Genomic DNA, 18,057 nt, shown 5'->3' on the forward strand with positions numbered 1-18,057 from the left:
GGAACTGCCCGAGGAACAGAGGTCGAGCGTACCTCTCTGCCCATCGCCCCCCGCTCCGCCTACTTTGACGTGTTTGTTCCCGAAGATTTGAGCCCTTCCTACTCAGTTGTGCTGGAGGTCACCAGAAAGTCGGCTTTCAGGTGATGATGTGAAGTAAGAATGTTTGCTACAGTGAGCAAAATCTGAACTCTACTGCTACTGGGACACAGAATAGTGATGTTCTTCTAACAGAAAAGTTTCCTGGAATAGTTACCAGCAGGATATCAACACTGCAGACATTTATTATCAGTGTCTCGGGATTCTGTAGTGACTGAGTGTTGTTACCGGACCCGAGAGAAATTATCTCAAGTGTTGCTCTTGATATTTTATTATCAAAATGCTTTGTAGATATAGTAAATCGGACAGCAAACTTCCGTTTGTGATACATTTAGAAAATGTACGTCATGATTGGATTCAGTGATATCCTTGTCTTGGTTTTTTTTTGTTGTTGTTTTTTGTTTGTTTGTTTTTTGTGTGTGTACTCCCCCCCCCCCCCCCCCCCCCCCCCGTGGAATAATAGAACTATTGATGTTGGAACATGCCACTAAGATTATGTAGTCCAACTGCCAGCCCACCGTACCCACCAACCATGTACTTCAGTGTCACATCTACACAGTTCTTGAACATCTCCAGGATCAGTGATTCCACCACCTCCCTGGGCAGCCTCTTTCAATGCCTCACCACTCTTTCTGAGAAGAATTTTTTCAGAGCATCCAACCTAAACCTCCCCTGGTACAACTTGAGGCCATTCCCCCTAGTCCTATCACTGTTATCTGTGTGAAGAGGCCAATCCCCACCTTGCTACAGCTTCACCAGTGCTGAGTACACGGGGAAGACCACCTCCCTGCTCCTGCTGATAGCACAATTTCTGATACAAGCCACAGTGCCATTGGACTTCTTGGACACCTGGGCACACTGCTGGATCATGTTCAGCCGACTGTCAGCTGACACTCCCCTTTTACTTTAAATAGCTTGCCAACCAAAAACAAGTTTAACAAGCAAGGATGCCTTTAACGAATTTCTCAGGTTATTTTCTCTGACCCTTCCTAACTCACACTAACATCCTACTTGTCATATAATTTTCCACTCTTTGTCCATACCACACACCTCTTTCTAAAACTGCATGCTAATATGGAAAGCTGACTGGAGGAAAAGGATCTGGGGATGTTAGTTGACACTTGGCACTGGTGAGGCTGCACTTTGAGTGCTGTGTTCAGTTTTGAGCCCGTCGGTACAAGAAGGACATTGAAGACCCGGAGTATGTCCAGAGAAGGGCATTGAAGCTGTGAAGGATCTGGAGCACAGGCCTTATGAGGAGCCGCTGAGAGAACTGGGATTGCTCAACCTGGAGAAGAGGAGACTCAGGGGAGACCTTATTGCTCTGGGCAGTCATCTGAAAAGAGACTGTAGTGAGGTGGGGATTGGCCTCTTCACACAGATAACAGTGATAGGACTAGAGAGAGTGGCCTCAAGTTGTACCAGGGGAGGTTTAGGTTGGATGCTATGAAAAAATTCTTCTCAGAAAGAGTGGTGAGGCATTGAAAGAGGCTGCCCAGGGAGGTGGTGAAATTACTGTTCCTGGAGATGTTCAAAACTTTGTGGATGTGATACTGAGGGACACGGTTAGTGGGCATTGTGAGGGTGGGTTGGCAGTAGGACTAAATGACCTTTGATATCTTTTCCAACCTTAATGATTCTATGATTCTCTGAATAACAAAAGCAAATCTGGGGTAACTCTCATTTGTCAGCACAGTTGCTGCATTCTTTCTGTACTACACGGCAAATGCAATGCTTCTGCACTCTATGGCACTGCTACTCCTAATGTGTTCTTAGGATGTAGATTAGAACCCAATGTGAGAAGCCCAGATGTGTGATGGAAAGGAAGTGAGAACATAAACTTGGTTAGGCATTATCCTGTTTGTCAGAGGAAGCCAGAGATAACACTGTCCATTTCTTTATTCTCTAATGCAGCTGTTCAAGAAAATCTGTGACAACACCAGGTTATATACAACTGGAAGATTAAAGCTGGAAAGTATTTATTGATATCCATCCTGTTTTCTATGCTATTTCCCTAAACACCTCCTCCTCAGACCTGATGGAGGCAGTATGTTGGTCAGGCTAGGCTTTGCATCACACAGTCTTTAATTATTATCTTACATAGCAAATGTACATAGCGCAGTCATTTGCTCACTCATCCTTCCCACTTCACAGTGGGATGGGGGAGAGAAATGAAAAAAAAAACAAAGTAGAATTTGTATATTGAGATAAAAATATTTTCTAAGACAGAGAAAAGGAGAAGGATAGTAGTTACGACTATGCATATACATATGAATGTATATAACAAGTGATGGACAAGTAATTGCTCACCACCCCCTGACTGATGCTCAGCTAGCCCACTGAGCAGTAGACGAACCGATGAACTCGCACCTCCTTCAGAATTCCTTCCACGTAATAGCATATGGTATGGAATATCCCTTTGGCCAGTTTAGGTCAGCTGTCCTAATTTTGCTTCCTCCCAGCTCTTTGGGCCCTTTTCTATGAATCACCTCAGCTCTGTGCAATACTGCTTAGCAGCAGCTATAAACAGTGGTGTGCTATCAGGGTTGTTTTTCTGCTAGAACCAAAACATAGCATACCAGGCACTGTGAAGAAAACAATTTGATCTCAGGTGAAACTAAGACACTATAGCTTAGACTTCTTGTCCTTTTAATGGAGAATATAAAGTTTACTTCTTTTCTCCTTACACTAAAATCTAACTCAAAAAATGTACTCAAACACATGGAAACAAAACAAAACAAAACAACAACAACAAAAAAAACAACCAACATCCCAAATCAGACCAAACCAACAAACCAAAACCACCACCACCACCAACAGCAAAAAAACACCCACAAAAACATAACCACAAAACTATCCATATCTTTAGTCTCTAGAAGTTCATTCAACCTTTCCCCAGAGGAATATTTTCTAAATTTCTAACTACTGTTTTTGTTCTCCCCATAACACTTCACACCAGGTCCAAATGGTGTGGAAACACAGCTTGCACACAGTTTAAAAACCATGCTGTGCTGTGGAGTTTGCTATATTTGCAACTAACACGTTTTTTGCTTGTGGTCAGTGCGGAATCCTCTTTTAATCCCCAAGCCCTCTTATACAGTGTCCTTCCCTGAGGTCTTCTTTTTAAACATGTCTATATGTCACTGGAAAACAATTCCATCCTACATTTTTGTTGTTGTTGTTTACCAGCTACTATGAAGTCTTGTTATTTTCTTATCCACTTAATTTTGGAGTTTTGTTACGATATAGCAAGATTTCCATTAAAAATCTGACTGATACTACAACAATGAAAATGTGAAATGTTTTACTTTACTTCTGTTGGGCCTTGTTGGAAAAACAAAATACTTGGTAATCTTGTATAGAAACATAACTTTCACCGGCTTAATTTGAAGATACTGCTGAAAAGCTTTTGTCTAAAAACTTGAAAAATTAATAAGGCTGGAAGTTCAGCTGCTGGAAATTAGCTCATCCTTCATAAATCTTCAACAACATGTGATTTGTTAACTCATTAACTAACCAAAATTAATGGATTGTTTTCACGATGACATATTGAGGATACAAGATCCAATGTCATATTAACAATTCCTGTCATACTAACAGAAATTTACAAATGAGGGATGCTCTTTGCAGAAAACAAACAGTGCTCTGACTGTGGTCTCTGGCCTTCCCTGGTCTAAGAGATTTCTCAGGATTACTAGGCAAATAATCTAAACATGTAAAAACTCTAGTATGCTCATGCAGGAAATACAGTGGCTTCCTAAACAGAATGCAAGAGAAAGTGAGAGGCAGATCTTTCCATCAGCCACCAACCTAGAGATGCGAAGTTTCTCACATGCATATGCAAGTTTATGTGGCCTTCTGTTTAGCCTACTTGTCAGCCTAAAGATGACAAGCAAACTATCTCTATGGGACTGAATATTTGACATGGAGCAGAAGAGCAACAGAAACAGCACCATGAATGTGAGTAGTGGCTAGGAATTTGTTTAGATCTAATAAATGGAGTAACACATTGTACCTACTGAAACCATGGTGATAAATGAAGACTTGGGATGTATGATTAGGAGGACAAGTTGGAGAGTGTGTCAGTCTGTGAACATCCACTTCCTACGTCTGAATTTCCCAGATCCATGCCTCTCTGTGCCATGGGAATTTGGAATTTGGCAAACAATCCCTGGCACATGAGCAGCAGCAGACTACCTGTAATGCTTGCTAAGTCATGAGACTCTGCAAGGGTCCATATGTCTGGTTCACAAGCAGAGTTGCAGAAAGGCAATTTGCTTTCCATCCCACTGCACTTACCAGGACATTCAGAGTCATTTGAGCAAGGGACTTTCTTATGCCATTGTTTACTATTATTTGTACTTAGCTCTAGAATGATGATTGAGTTGGGATAACATAAGTTAAGGATTTACTAAAGAGTGGTTTTGTGAATACAGGCAATTTTTTTTTTTTTTTTTTTTTCAGTTGGAAAAGTTGGTAGTCTAGGTAAACTTGTGGGTTGGGAAGTCTTCATTCAGCTCTGAAAGAGCAATCTTTGAAGTTACATGCAAGTTAGGAATAGTACCTGTGATTTTGATTATATTGAATTTAATTAGAAATGAGGGGAAAGGTATTTGAACCTCTGAAGTAGAAAGAATGGGTGCTGAGAACTGTTGTCTCTTAAGACAGTTGAAGAACAGGTAATTTGTTGCCTAGGGAGCACACAGAGGTCTTTGGAGGGAGCTGGAGGAGAAAATAGAAGAAATAATGCCTTAAAACCAGTAATGAATCCAGAATTTCTAGCATCTGCTTGGTTATGTTCCTAGGTGCATTTTTTGAAGAGAGTTTTAATAACTGAAAGGTTTTTGCACCCTAAAGCTATCCTTTACTTCCAGCTGTACAAGTTGGGCTAATAAAAGGTATTATCGCCAACTACACATTTCTAATTTTAACCAACTGGCAGTTCAGATACAGAAAAGTCCAGTGAGTTTGAATTCTAAACTGTTCAGATGAAATCCCAACTCTTCTCTTCAGGCATTTAGTTGTTGTTTATTTATATATGTGATGAGACAGAAATTTGCTTTGTCCTTTGCTGATGTATTTAGGCCCTTGACATGTAAGAACTGAAAGGCTATCCTTGGCATTCCATCCCAGCTAAGTTAACTGCAGTTTTTTTCCCCCAGATAAATGCTAGGTATTTGCCTCCGTACCATGATGAACTTGTGTTTTGCATCGTTTCTAAGCCTTTTCATTCTGTCAAGTACTTTCATGTTCCAATGGAGAAAGACCAACCAGTTCGTCTTCCCTAAAATATTAAACGTGTCTGGGTCAAAATAATTGTATTCTGAATTGTAATTCAAGTCATTCTTGTAGTAGAGTATTTTGTTCTAAATAAAAAAACAAAACAAAACAAAACAAAAAAACCTTCTGTTTTGCAAAGTAGGAAAGAAATGCAAAGAGCAACTCTTGCCCACTTCCTGCAACAACCATGCATCACTATACACTTTCTGTATTTATTTTGGCAGTTTCATTTTTCTTATTAATAACATTATTTAATCTACTAGCAAATGAATTAATGAAGACTTATCGTTCGTGTTATTACCCCAACATAAAAGTACATTGTAATGCTCTGCTACTAAATCTTTGCTAAATGTGAAACTTAAGAGAGCACCTATATTAAGTTCATTGACACATGCTATTGAGCATTCTGTACTCTTCTCCCGCAAAATATATGGACAAATAGGTGAGGTTTTACTAAAGTACCAGCTATTCAAATACTCAAACATGTATGTTTATGAAGCTATTTAAAATGTTTACTCATTTTTCTTTATCTTTATTGATGTTATGACAGTTTACACTTGGAAAATAGTACTTTTCTCTGGATAGTTGGCTGGGTGTTCTGCCACTGTGCATATGGCTACTTTCACCTTGCATAACTAGCAGTGGTAATAGTTCTTTAGTTCATTGCAGATGTATGACTTGTGTTTTCTGTTTACCTGTATATTCATCATTTTGGGAAGCTCTTAATTTCCTCCAGTTCAGATGCAATAAGGAGCCCTCCCCATATGAACAAACATACAAGAACTCGCTTCGGAAAATCAGACCTCATACAGTAAAGGTGTGTATTCACCTCCTGATAAACTCATGCTTCTAGATATGTATGGTGGTACCTTTCTGTGTAGAAATTCATTTGTAAGCTGGGTTGTCATGATATCGGAAAGAAACTATTTAGAAAAACACAGCCTCTTAGACGTATGGCTTATGTCCAGCTGCATTGACTTCACTGGGAATTAATTGCTCTTAAATTAAGTAGTGCTGTTGATTTGTTTGACAGAACTCTTCCATCTGGGTGAGTCCTAGTGTTATGAGGTGGGTAAAGAGTTCATTGCTATTTTCAAAAAGTTGCTCATTTTGGCTTATTCAAGTTTTATGGAAAAAGTCATCTTACTTCAGATTTTGTGAACAATCAGAAACATCTATTTCTGCTTCAATATGTTATAAAAGACACTAGCAAGCCAGGTACTCTTGTGCCAGAAGTTATCTGCCTAGAGTGAATGTTCGCGAAACACAGCAAATAAAGAACAGTATTTTCTGATTTCCAGCTAGCGGCCTTTATAGCCCTTCACATTTAGTTTGAACATCTCATATAAAAGCTGTGTGGGCTGAGTGACACAGGGCTAAATTTAAAGCCACTGTACAGTGAATTATGCTGAACAATACTTTGAAAACTGTGTCCTTGTCTGCTGTACAACATAATATAATTAAATTGTCTAACCTGTATTTTCTTGGCATGTTACTTCAAAATAATGCTTTAGAGAATGAATCGCTTTAGATAATTAAAGAGAAATGAAATTTGTTTTTGGCATAGGACCGCACAATACAGCATCGGTTGCAAGAAATAAATTCCATTATCAGAACTGACATTTCTAATTATTGCTGCCATTAACTTGACAGTACCATGGTCTACAGTGGGCATCACAGAAAGCTTAACTGATTGAGTACATCTGAAGAAACACTTTCATACTGTGGCATCAAGATTATCACCATCAGCACCACAGAGACTGGTTGGTGGGGGATTCAAACCCATTGGTATAATGAAGCCTGTACTGTCCTCTGGGTGCTGAGTGTCTTTTCATTTAAGATCATAACAAGTTGATAGCAAAGTCTGTGCAGCTGCTGCAGGTTAAAGAAAAACATCAATAACAAAAGAAACCGAAAATCCCTCACAATGCCTTGTCATTAGGAAAACCACTGGAGAGGAGACAAAGGAATGGTGTCTCATTAGTGGTGTATGTCATGAAAACACATTTTCTTTTGTTTTGTTGACTAACTGCTTTCCTAAAAGCAATCACCCTCATCTATGATGGATTACTCCACCAGGAGGAAAACTAATTCTCCTCTTTAGCTGTCAATCTAGGCTTGGAAGAGTGTTCCAAGAATTCCACAAGATGACTCTCTTAGCAAAATAAGAGTAGCTTGGGGAAATCCTTCCCAGCTCCGATCTGGAGCTGTTTCTAAGATTTCAGCACCTGTGTCATAACAGAAACATTTTTTTTTCTTCTTTCATTAAGGAATAAGCAGTTGACCTACCAACTGAGCAAAAATGTCACGGAAGTTATGTATGTATCACTTGGGAGGAATTGCTAACTCTTGTTATATAATAAATGTCGTTTTGGAACTGGCTTTTCTTATATGAAAACAAGGGAATACAACAAATAAAATGCATTCATTACAAAAATTCCTAGTAATTCCTAATTTTTAGCTACCACACTTCATAGAAACACAGTGGGCAGGTCCCTTGGATCACCCTAGTGTTTGTATGACCACAAGGAAGCTGTTCTAAATGTGTTTTTCTGAAGTTAGTTGGGTAGTAAAAAAAAAAAAGCAACAATCCACATTTTTCTTTTAAAATCCCTGACAGTGGATACCAGACTACATGGAGCTAATGATATGAAGAAAAAATTGATAATTATAACTTGTTACACAAGCTGTAGAATCAGCATTTTTCTATCCTTTCCTCTTTGTAGAACAAACAAAGGGCAGGATCCCTCCATCTTCTCTCACATGGAAGGGTCAGTGCCACGGAAAAACTGATTTCACTGGAGCAACTTGTAGAACAAGGTGATCTTTTACCCCACAGTGGAAACTGTAATAAGAAAATGAAGGGCTGCTTTGCTTGTTGTAGTTTTGGATTTGAATGTTAGGGACAACAAGATCTTGGTTTAGATTCACGGGTGTGTGTGGGAGACAAAAGAGGAGCTTATAAACAGGTTATGTCACTGAAGACTGCATCTACTTTAAGTACCACTAGAAGACTGTACGACACCCAATCTTACAGGTGATTACTTTTTACCTTTCTTCTTATTCCCTACATGCCTTTTTCAGTTCAGTGCTACCTTCCTTCTTCTCCCTCAAAAAAATGACAAGAAAAAAAAAAAGGAAGGGAGGGGAGGTGTAAAAATATTATCCATAAGCATACCTGAGCCTGAGTCTTCTCAAACTTTCCAAGCTAGTTCCTCAGTTTTGCACTTTCAGTTTTTGCTGAACTTCAGTTTGAAACCTGTGCTGTTGGAATACCGATTTCCTTTGCACCAAGAAAGTGCTGAAAAGGGGGAAAGTTTCTGCTGAAAGTAAGTTTTTTAGTAGAATATTGATCATCTCTAATAAATGATAATATTATCTATAAATAACAACTGTAAACTGAACTGGTCAGAGCATATAAAAAGCTAAGCTCTCTTATAATCTCAGTCCCAATAAGTCAGTGGCACTGCACAGAATTTAATAATAATAATTATATTAAATAAGCTGAGTTCAGTGTGGTGATCAGAGGAGATTGTACAGAACTATACTATAAATGACAACTGTATGTAGTATAATGACAACTATACTATACAATGACAACTGTTTTGCCAATCTGATGGGCAAAGGGTGGTTAAGTGAAAATGTTTAGTTTTCGTGTGTTTCAGGAGATGGATATGAACAAACACCTTTGTGTTTAGGCTAAAAACTAAACTGAAGTGTAGGATAGGGAATGTTTTTTTGGAGTTTGATAACACTTTAAAGTGAATTCAGATGAAAGGGTCTGAATTCATGGCATTCCAACTATTTCTGGCTTGCTTCAGTAGTGAGAAATCTCACTGGACTGTAGGAGGACCTTGCAGGCTTTCCGTTTACACATTTTCAGGATGAGTTAAGATATCATAGAACATGGTGTTCTTGCTCGTCAGCATGCAGCAAGCTATTTGAGGAAAGGTATCTTTCCCTATTACCCTATTTGGATAATCAAACCTTTCCTTGTATATACTTTAAGAGAATTATATCCTGCTTAACGTATTTTTGAGTGGTCACACTACGACACATAGCAGTGTTAGTAAAGTCCATTGGTAATCTGAAACTTGAAATGGCTCTATTTCATTATGTTTAGCTTCATGGTATCTCTTCTTACCACCATGGCATAAATCAACAACAATAATTGTCAATTAATATGTGGATGCTGATCTGAAACTTTGGCTATACTCGTTTTGTACAACTGGGTTGGAAAACTCATGTATACAAAGGTCCTCATGAAATATCTAATCCATCTGAGCAAGCTTATAGTCCTCTGTAAACAGCTTTTTTAATGTCATTTCCCCACTTCCAGTTCCCTTAGCACTCAGACCATATATTTCTAAGAAAAAAAAAAAAGAGAGAAAAAGACAAACAACAGAATAAAGAAATTACACTCTTCCAAGCTGCCAGCATTGCCTGCTTTGAGCTTGTATTTGTTCTGAACAGATTCCTCCAGTTCTGCTTACAGTTTTTGGTATGATTCAACTGAGTGAGAGGGATACATCAATTGTTTTCTGTGAAGGAGGCAGCAGATTCCAAGAGCAAAAACAAACAAACAAACAAACAAACAAATAAAAATAAAGGACAGCATTCTTAGGCATTGCATTAGGGATAAGGACCTAACTTTAGGAGGCAAATAACACTGATCAATGGGTATTTAGCTAGCACTTCTTGAGTGGTTTTCAGTGGTCACCTCTGCTTGGAGAAACAGAGCTGTGACTATAGTGTAAAGATTACATTTAAAATAACAGGGGTAAACAAAAAGTGCTACAGAAATAAGGGTTCTTTAAAATGAATTTAGAACTTATGGAACAATATTAAATGTATTCAAAGACTTTTTTAATACACTTCGTACTTGAAGAGTTTTTGTTTGTTTGTTTGTTTGTTTTTGTCTGTATCAAAAAAGTTCTCTGACAAGATTTGCTGTAGTCAACTCTATGTAGGAGTACTGTGTTTCCTTTTCTTTAACAACAAAAGATTGGTCTTCTTAGTAAAACTCCATACTAAGGGCCATTCCAGAAGAGCCTTTCTTTGCTATGAAATGTGTGAAAGGACTTTTAAATGTGCTTCCAAGATCACTAGTAGATAGCACACTGTTACACAGAGCCCAGATTTGTATGACATCAGCATTAGTATCTAATTCTACACTTACGTAGTTAGACAAAAGCCCGTATTTTAAAAGTATTGGACTCTCTGCAGTTTTCTGTGCCTGATCATATTTGTAAAACTCTGGAAAGCCGCTTCCACCTCAGATTTTTGAAGATTAAAATATATGTAAAATATCTTTTTAATAATTTAAAAGACATATAAAGATATGTAGTAATAGAGGAAATTGAACATTTAATTTCTTTTTCAGTCAAAGTGTGACCTCCCAGTTCACCTTTTATACCTTATAAAATAAACTGATTGAAAAAAAAATATTCCATTAGGCTGGGAGAATGCAAGACATATTTAATCTGAATCTAAACCAAAATGGAAAGAACTGAAAGTTGAAATTTGTAACTCATTCAGTTTTATTTTTGTAATATGTGCCAGAATTTTCGTCTTAAATAATCAAATTGGTTCTTCACTTATGCATTTGATAATGTTATTTCAAACAAGTTTTTAGCTGTAATACACAGGCAAGCCAGTATAGATCCTCCAGTTATTCTGTTACTCCTCCTAAGTCCTAATAAGTTGGAAGTGGCAATCAGTGGCAGAGCTTTAGATGACAGATTTGGTAGTGAAATATAGTTCAGAACTACTTTAAAAAGTATTTTTCACTCCCCCCATCTCACTTAACATACATTAATGATTTTGATATAAACAGAAAGATTCAAGAAAATGTTGGGAAATACTTCATTATATGAGAAAGTGAGACTATATTTAAATTACAATTTGTATGTACTTAAATGGCAAAAGGAAAGTTGAAAATGTACACTTACTTTTGGCAATTCCTAGTCATAGAATCCCTAACAATATGCCTCTAAATGCTTTTAATATAGTTTTTAAGGTAAATATCTTTACATGTTCATAGAATGAAATGAGCATTTATATTTATTTATAGTTATAGCTATAGCTATAGTTATTTAATAATAATAATCACTATAATAATAATTTAATGAATAAATATTTTAATAATAAATAATTTATTTAATAATAACTCTGCATGACATCTGAACACCAAAAAGGAATAAATATTGAATTTTATGCAGTATGACTATAACAAAGGTTTACATCCTACCAGCACTGTATTCTAGAGAACATTTTTCCTCTGAAGATAAAATAGAGCAAAGTGGAAGAAATTCTGAATCCACATTCTTGTAATTTCATTCATGAAAAGGTAACATCAGTAGCGTAGTGAGGGACTGATAGAAGTGCAAGCAGTTACATTTAAAAAGAGACATTGAACAAAAAATCTTCAGAAAATAACATTTGTTCATGTAACAATATGTTTGTGTACCTCTGTGGTATGTGAGTGAGTTCAAGATCATTATCTGTTCACTTGGCATTGCTCAAAGCCAAGTAACCAGGAAGCTGTTATTGTGACATTACTGCAAACCATTTGTACAAGCGTAGGCCTGTGAGCTGATGATAGCAAGCCAGACAAACTGGGAGATTCTGAAGGACTGCTCAACAGCCATTTCTGCTACCAGCTTTTGGCCAATTTGGTTTCTTAATCTATTTCACCATGCAGCCACATGGGCACCAGTGTTAGCATAAAAATATCCTCATAGAATCATAGAATCTTACAATCATAGAATGATTTGCATTGAAAGGGACCTTAAAGACCACCAAGTTCCAATCCTCTGCTGTGGGCATGGTTGCCATCCACTAGATTAAGGTGCCCAGGGCCCTATCCAACCTCTAAGGATGAGGTACCCACAGTTTCTCTGGTCTTCAATACTGTACGTGTATAAAATATCTTAATATCTAATCTAAATCTCCCCTCTTGTAGTTCTAAACCCCTTTGTCCTATCACTATGAGACTGTGGAAAAAGTCTTCCTCCTGTTTATAAGTTGGAGGGTCTCCCTGAAGCCTTGCCTTCTCCAGGCTGAACAAGACAAGCTCCCTCAGCATGTCTTTGTTGGAGAGGTGCGTCAGCCTTCTTACCATCCTTGTGACCTCTGAACTCACCCCAACAGCACCACATCTTTCTTGTGCTGGAGGCCCCAGGCTTGGGCATAGTATTCCAAGTGAGGCTTCATGAAGGGCATAGAAGAGGGGGACAATCACCTTCCTTGCCCTGCTGGCCACTCCTCTTTTGATGCAGCCCAGGCAAAAAAGCTGTATGAAACTCTGCTGTTTTAAACACTAAGACTGCAGAAACAATCTTTTGCTTTCCAACAGGGACTCATTCTTAGGTCAAGTAATTGAGAATTTCAGTAATCCCTCATATTACTTCACCTGTACTTTAGCTTAGAATAGAATAATTCCTCTGCTGAGATCTGTGAATTATTCATTAATATTAGCTACTGCACTTTAAGATTTATCCAGAGGTAATGCAGAGAATCAGTGTATTCTGCTCGCTTATGTCAGCATATGTCAGTCATGACCAAAGGAAAGCTAAGGGGGCTTGTGGAGATCAGCACTGCTCCATTCTGCTCCAAGGGACAGCAGAGCATGCAGGCAGAGCATTCTTACTCCTGGGTGGCATGATGCTGTAGGCAATGTGTCAACACAGAAACCTCAAAAAGATGAGCTGGATCATCTGCAGGAAGTGTAAGGATTGCTGTAACAGAAAAACAAGCAGCACAATGTAGTAAATCAGCAAAAAATTTCTTAGCCACTTCTGAGTCCTTAACCAGAACAAGTAGTTACACAGCTACCCTTATCAGTCTTTTAAAAAAATGAAGCTATACACAGCCTAATTATATTCTGTCCATAGAATGTATAAAAGCAATACTGCCTTTCCAATGCTCTTTCTGAGTCTCAGTCTCTCCTTACAAATGAGAAGCAAAACTTCATCATGTCTGTTTTATGACAGATATGGTGACAAAAGAAGAAGTGACTTTGAATATGGAAACAAATATAAAAGACCTGTTCTTTTCAAACTAATATTAATGAATCTTATTTTCCCTGACATACTTCAGACCACTGTTATACCTTGAGAATGTTCTTACCTTTCTAACCTGGTTGAAATCAGTGACTACATAATTCCCTACTTACTGTTTTTTCAGAAACGGTATAGGCAAAAATTGTGCAGCCATCTGTTCTAAGACACAGGATAGAAGAATGCTTCATAAATACAGTATCAGTTTTAAGTAATTCAGTCTCTGCCAAGAAAGGTGAATTAGTAGAGCAATAATTTACACAGAATTTTATTTGTCCTCTTCGCATCTATTTGACAGCAACACCCTGAGAATGATCTTATGTCCTTTTGCAGTCACTCAGTGTTGTCAGATGTACTGCTTCTCATTATCACCACCTCCTCTCAGTACCTGAGCTGTAGATTACTGGAGATATGCATAGTACATCAGTCAGTAACAGTCAGATGAAAAGGAAGGTACACATACTAAAAAAATCAAAGTATTTCATCATGTGATTATTTTCTATTGTGAATGAGGATTTGACAGAGCTGAGGTATGCCAGAAGACTTTGGATGTTTGTTCTTGATCCACTCTTTCTGAACTTTTACTCTACTCTTCCAAATACCGCAGTACACTCTGGTAGCAATTCAGAAATGGAGCGTAGGATTGGTGTGCATCTTGTGAAAACCCCAGATCTAAGAATGGCTTAACTTATGGGGATACATCTGTATATATATATGTGTGTGTGTGTACATATACATATATAAATATACACACATATGTATATATATATATATATATATGCAGAAGTCCAAGTGTCATCCTGACAGGTAAGGCTGTGCTGATGGCAGCTTCTCTAAGTAACGAAGTGAACCTAGATAGCCCCATCTTGTTGCAGCCTATTATATTTTTAAGACTATTTATTTGTTAAGCCTATTATTTAAGACCATCTCCAGATGATGTGAGTTGAAAAAAAAATCAGTTGGAAAATAAAATAATGGTGGTTATACTGACTTCTGGGAGCAAGACAGTTTGTTGCTGTGAAGCAAAAATGGTAGAGTATGTTTAAAAATAAATCAATACGCGGAAACCTGTTGATATTTAGGCTTCTTACAAGGTAAGTCTGTGTTGAAACTCACACATTTGTCACTGAAAAACTGTCTTGAGACTGATTTGGTTCATTAAACAAAGCAAGATCATCATATATAACTCTTTGGTCAGAATACTTATTTTAACCCATACTTCTTCAAAAATTGCTTTAACATTCCTTGCCTCTAAGTACTCAATCTTCAGGTGTGGTGATCTGGACCTCTAGAAATGCTGTCCCACTGCAGTATACAAATGAGCACTAAGCTAAATCTTCAAGACCTGACACTTATCTCATTCTGTGTGGTTGCAAAAATATCCCACTCTGAATACATAGCAATACACCAATTAAGGTGACTTTTATAGAAAATTGTAGAAAAATGTATAAATAATATATTTAATTCTCCTTTCCCTGCCTTAACTTTTAAAACTGATGCAGCCTGCTCACTTCTCTTCCCAAGGCAGTTTAAAACCTCTGCTGTATCTTTTATCTTTCCAGCCTTACATCCACCAACTACTGTTTTCTTCCTGCCTCGCCACTTGTGGTGGCATCTTGAAAAGCAGAGGTTATCAGCTCCTAAAACCTCTCTAATGAGGGATCTGTAAGGCTTGTGATGAAGAACAGCAGCTTGACATCCACTCTCATTACTCTGGCATGTAAATACACTAGGGGTGGTTGAGGAAACAGGGAGCTTGCCACAACCAACCTTCCTGTAGTGCTAGCTGGATACACAAGTGCACTGATGCATGCAGAAGTAGCTGTGAGGGAAGGGTACATTTTAGGTACAGTCAGTTAAACTCCTCAGAACTAATCAACCAAAAGCGTTAGGAAATGTGGCAGGAGAGTACCTATTATGGCTTCTTTCTGTACAAGTGAGCTTAGTTGGCAAGGCTTGCTAAAGTTCTACACATGTGAGATGCAAAATATTAGAATGGGAAGCCCACATGATGTGTGAGTGCACTTAGCCTATGACCACCTAAAAAATGAAAATGCAGATTTAGAGTATTTGACAACTCAAAATTAACTTGAGAGTACATTATAAGACTGCCAAATGTTACACATGTGGCATATTCCAGAGATTTAGCTAGATCTGGCTGCAATTAGAAGCTGTCAGGTCTTTGCTTTCCCTTTCCTCCACCCCTTCACCAGGGACAGAGATCTTAGTTCTGAACAGCAGCACAGTGTCCTACATTTGGCTGTTCATGTTTCTTAATAGATACAGAATTTAGGCTCAGCATTCATCAGTCTACTGTTTGCCTGTAGGATCCTGCCTTACTGATAACAGAACTCCATGGCAGTGTCCTATTTGTGCCAGGATGTACAGGTGTGCATGGGTGCCAGCTTGTCTCAGACCTGGGCTAATTTTCTCTGTACTGGCTCACATGGAGCACAGAAGGGTTTTCAGAAGTTAGTAAGTCCAGAGGAAATAGGCAGGCACAAGGAATTAAGTTGTAAATGTAGCACTACTTGAATCATTCAGTTTCAGAACTCATTTATAACACTTATTTTCTTGTTCGGGAATTTGACAGAGTTGAATCAATGTGCAGTTCTGCTCCTATTTAAGCAGTCATTCAGACTATGCACTTATTGCATGATGAAAGCACCAGTGTCACAAAGAGAACATGCAAAACAGAAAAGAAAGATTGCTCCTGAAAATATTTTTTTTCTCCAAGATGAACTTAATAAAGACATTGATTTTTAAGACCTGTGCAATAAAACAAAATCATATTCACAACTCATGTTATGGTAGGAGCTTCTGATTTCTACTGCATTCTAGGCTTGGTAACACGTTTCTACCCTATCAGGTTGATCTGCTAACCTTGAAAGAAATAACAAATGTATTTCTTCTCAAGTCTCATCTAAACTTTTAAAATATCTTTACATTTAAGTGTATCATTCTGGGAAACCCCATGTTTATGATGAATAAGAGAAGTCACATAATTAACTGCTATAATTAACTGCTATAAGGAATAAAATGATTTATCCATTAGCTGATGACACCGCAAGTGCTGTGTTCAGTTTTGGGCCCCTCACTACAAGAAGATCACTGAGGCTCTGGAGCATGTCCAGAGAAGGGCAGTGAAGCTGTGAAGAGTCTGGAGAACAAACCTTTTGGGGAGCAGCTGAGGGAATTGGGATTGTTCAGTATGGAGAAGAGGAGGCTCAGGGGAGACCTTGCTGTACTCTACAAACACCTGAAAAGAGATTGTAGCGAGGTGGGGGTTGACCTCTTCTCCCAGATAGCAGTGAAGGAATGAGAGGGAATGACCTCAAGTTGTTCCAGGGAAGGTTCAGTTTGGATATTATGAAAAATTTCTTCTCAGAAAGAGTGGTGAGGTATTGGAATGGACTAGCCAGGGAGGTGGTAGAGTCACCATCCCTGGAGGAATTTAAGAATCGTGTGGAAATGGCACTAAGGGACATAGTGAGTGGGCACGGTGGAGATGGGTTGATGGTTGGACTAGATGGTCTCCATGGTCTTTTCCAACCCTAATGATTCTGTGATTCTACAATTTTCTTTGTTTTCTTTGCAATAAGATCATGGTTTACACATGCTTGTTTTTGGGTGGTGGTGTCACTCATGTGCTTTCCACTTGCTTATTTTTGTCCCATGGTGTCAGTGTAAATGCTCATGAAGCCACACAGTGAAATACTCACAGAATATACCTAGGTACCCAGATTAAAAGTTATCCCCACACTGTAGTTCCAGCACTGTGTCAGCTGGAGGGGGCACTCCTCCAGGCACCAAGGGAAACATACATATGGTCCCTCCTCTCCCTCTCTGTCACTGAGACAGTGCAAAGTACTGCTGAGCACAAGGCAAGCTTTGCTCCTGCAAAAGGCATGGGACAACGCAAGAGTCAGTGGGGCTTTTCTGAATGAAAGCCCTGCTCAGAAAGGAATGGCTGTGCTGCTTCAGATTTCCATCAGACTCTCCTCACCTGTTACATTCTGCGTATTTCCCATTGCAGTGACTTCAAGCTCTTCAAGCCTGAAGCCTTCTGCAGGAGGGTTTTTTAGAGCAGAATTTCAACAAAGAGCCCTATACCCAGAACAAAATTATTTCCCATATGCTAACTGTTATGTATGGCATTTGTTCATGTCAGCTACAATTTTATGCATTTGCAGGAATAATATAGTAAGCATAATGTAAACATGCATCATTCTTTTGGCTTGGTGTTCATTCATGACTGCTCTTATTGCAGTTGTAGGGCTGCAAAGTAGTGCCTGGTTTTCTCTTACTGACACCTCTATAGTAATTTCTTTAGGAAGTAAGCTCACCCTCCCTCATGGAAGGGCTTTTAGAAGACAGCGGAACTCCTTCTGGTGCCAGCTACACAGCAGTGTACTGAAGTACATGCTCTCTTTATTTATTTATTTTAAAGACTGAAGTATTTCTATGTAACAACTTGTCAGCTATGAGTCCTTTTCAAACAGAGCTCCTAAATAATGTACACAATATTGTTTTACTAATAGTCCCCAATTAATAGGCACTATAAAAATATAAACAGCAGGAATGGAAAAATAATTAAAAGAACGGCTTTTGGCTTCTTTCA

This window comes from Gallus gallus, chromosome Z (assembly GCF_016699485.2).
Source record: "Gallus gallus isolate bGalGal1 chromosome Z, bGalGal1.mat.broiler.GRCg7b, whole genome shotgun sequence".
Lineage (NCBI taxonomy): Eukaryota > Metazoa > Chordata > Aves > Galliformes > Phasianidae > Gallus > Gallus gallus.